Source organism: Lytechinus pictus, chromosome 3 (assembly GCF_037042905.1).
Source record: "Lytechinus pictus isolate F3 Inbred chromosome 3, Lp3.0, whole genome shotgun sequence".
NCBI classification, from domain to species: domain Eukaryota; kingdom Metazoa; phylum Echinodermata; class Echinoidea; order Temnopleuroida; family Toxopneustidae; genus Lytechinus; species Lytechinus pictus.
Window position 1 is genome coordinate 17,817,390 of NC_087247.1, and position 3,637 is coordinate 17,821,026.

The window sequence follows — 3,637 nt, forward strand, 5'->3', positions numbered from 1 at the left end:
TTGCTCTTTGCAGTTTAAACGACTTAATCAGTAATTCTCATATTTTGCTCACACACAAGTCTTGGGGTAAAGATGGGCAAGACATATTTTTCCATGTGTTGGAAACTGTTGCCATGATAACCGCGTAGGGCGGGGTATTATTTAGTCTTTAGCGATATTCTATTTAAAGCCTGTAAACATTTTTTTCCGGGGCAGAGCGACACCTTTCGTGCAATAAGAGCCTGATTTTTTTTCGTAAGATAGAGTTTCATAAGTTAGAGTAAAGTTACATCCATTTAAATATTTTTGATAAGATGTTGAAGGTACAGTATAAAAAATATAACTGATATTCCTTCTTTTTTCTCATCTACATATTCCTTATTCTCTTCCCTTTGTCTTCCTTCTATTTTCTAAATTTCTTCTACTCATTTTCATCCAACTACAAATCCTCTCGTCTTTTTTCTCCCTTTTCTCTCATTATTTTCCTTATATTTCTTCTTCGTTACGTTCTCCCCGTTTTCTCACGTATCTTCTCCCTTCAGTTCGTCGTATTTTCCTCATTCTTTCTTTTTTTTCCTTCTTCGTCCTACTCCATTTTGTTTTTCTTATTCCGTTTTCCTTTTATAGAGTGTTATCCTTTCTTTAGTATGCATGTTATTTGTCAGCAGCTACTTGGCAACCAGAAAGTTGGTCTTCACCTTCTAGGGAGCCTTTAAATAAATGATCATCAAATCGTAAGAAACCATCTTTTAGCGAAATGTTGATACACGGAAAACCAAGTATGCGGAGTGCGATTGAGGACGAGCAATTTTATTTGCGCCTAAAAATGTTCATGTATCACACCGGGAAATGAATAGCTCTCGATATTTTACTTAAACCTTTAGAATGTGTGTTCAATTTGCAGTTTCATGAAAAGAAAGTTACACGAATAGCCAAAGAAAATTTTCTCATTTCGAGCAAAGTGTACCTATAAATGCAATTAAAAATCTAAAGTCCTTGGTAAATTTTCTCCCGACATGCATCATTCATAATGGTCAGTAAATATGTTCATATAACTTAATACAATATAAATATATCATAATTATATTCCGAACACTAAAATGCCGTCCGAATGTCAACAAAATTAATTTGCTATTAGAACCACTCGTACGAGTTTCTTAGAATAGGCCAAAGTCAATTCCGATATTAAGTTGAATAAGTACATATATATGAAATATGTTCCATAAGAAAACACATAGAAGAAAACAGAGAACTTAATTTAATCTAAAATAATAAAATACAGAAGATAGAGCGTGTAGAACTATCGGCTCTCATTTGCATAATGCCAACGATGTTTCATATCACTGTTTTGTGAAAATAATAGCAAATTTTAAATAATTAACTTTCTTTTTTTAATATGATTTTGATGAAATAAACTTGTTTGATATTCATCTATATATTAAACCCATTAAACTCATTTTTCTTTTGGGGAGGAAGGAACTGAACTTTACGAAACTAATATCTGGACTTTCAATTTTATGGTAAACATCCACATAAAACAGCTTTTGATGGTGAACAAGGTAAAGTTGATCCTGTCAATATCGTTATAAAATACAATTAAGTTAAAACACAACGGAAAAAATGAAAAGAAAAAAACCACGAAATATAAATGTGGTTTTAGTATTCAAAAATAACTTTTATTCTGATCTGGCATTTTTATTACATCAGCATTTGTATATATAGATTCACAAATATAATAAATTATCAAATATAGAGAAGATATAAAATTCATTTTGATTTAAGAGAACAAATTGACATTATACCCCAAAATTTTAAATTTGCACGTACATCAAGTGTGGATCTGACTATCAACATTCAAATCAAATTCAGAAAAATTAAGGACCTGAAGAAAAAGGAGTGAAGAGAATAAAATATAATAATGGGCCATTGTTGGTTACGTGTGTGACCAAAATTATGAAAAATTTTGACTTTAATTTGTTATAACTCAAAAGTTTATAGATTTAGCAATTTGATGTTCATGTGACAGTAACATGTTTGGTCAACTATCATTTGGAAATATTTCTTGGTGACAACAATATGCACATTCAAGGTCAGTGGTAAAAAGAAGTGGGTGACGTGTGTGACTTCAAAGTGTCACACACGTGACCCACTTTTTTTTTACCTCTGACCTTGAACATGCATACTGTTGTCAGCATGAAATATTTCCAAATGATATTTGACCAAACATGTTGCTGTCAGATAAACATTGAATTTCTAAATCTATAAACTTTTGAGAGTTATAACTAATTAAAGTCAAGGATTTGTCATAATTTTAGTCACATAATTGCTAAGAACGGCCCTAATATGCCTGTTAAGCCTTAATACAAAATATTTTATAAACAGCAGAAAGTTTAATGAATATTCTGGAAATACTAATTCCATTTTTTCATAGAAAGCAGATGCAGATGCTCAGAATATTAATTATCAACCTTATCAAAGGCTCACAACGTTTAGTGACAACACAAATAAGAATATATTTCTTAGAAGTTTTCAGTATATATATAGAAAGATAATTAAAATATGTGTAAATAGAAATATAATTGTTCACCATATATGTATAAATATTTGTATAATCTGCAATGTCTCTTAATAAATTATTTAGTAACTGAAAGCGATGATTTCCAAAAATTCAAATTCTTGTTTTGTAGGAAATGATCATTTAATATGGTTTCTTCTGCTATATTAACACAAAACTATAGCAGAAGAAATTGGACTTTTCACATAATATGAAAGATTTGCATTGTCATCGTTGCAACCTGTAAAGTCTATTTGTGATATTATATGACTTGCATGCATGCTTGAGATAGGCATGTTACAGCTATTGCTGCTAATTTCTCATATTTCCCTAGTAGGCCAACATATTGTCTATTGACAGATGAAGACAGTGGAAAAAGAACTTACCAGGTAATAGAAGAGCAAAGGGAAATTATCATTTATCTAAATTAATATAGATATATAAGACTTCCGCACCAATCACAAATACCAAACACATCTTGCACACAGATACAAGCCTCTGATTAAAAAAAAAAAAAAACATGTATATTTCAGTTTTACCATTTTCTACAAAAGCATTCGAAGGGATACATCTTGTAGTGCTTTATTAAGACATGATCATACTTGTATGCTTTCTCTGTAATTTTTATCATATCACTCCTGCTTCAATTTATGAAAAATTTGAGGGAAAGTTACATAGTCAAATAAGAGGAATGATCACATATATACTAATGACGGATTTGTTAAACATTAACAGGTGTCTACTCTTCAGAATCAATTAATGGGTGATTTAAAGCCACATACTTACACAGATGGACTAGTAGTGTGGTATGAATAAAGTGAGAACAATAAGCCACAAGAATGGATATATTTAGCTTTGTTCTCTTAAATAGTTATAATCTCGATAAAATTCAAAGCTAAAGTGTCAAGCTTTCATGGCAAAGGTATTCATGAGTACTTAAGTCAGCACAGTTGTATGGAGACAAATCCCAAGGAATGATTAGCTTTGTCTTTAACATGACATGCTTGGCCATCCAGCAAATCCAAAGCCTTGACCATCAGGAAGAACAGGACACAAGAACACAATTATCCATTTAATAATGCAAAGTTGCTATAACATGAAGTT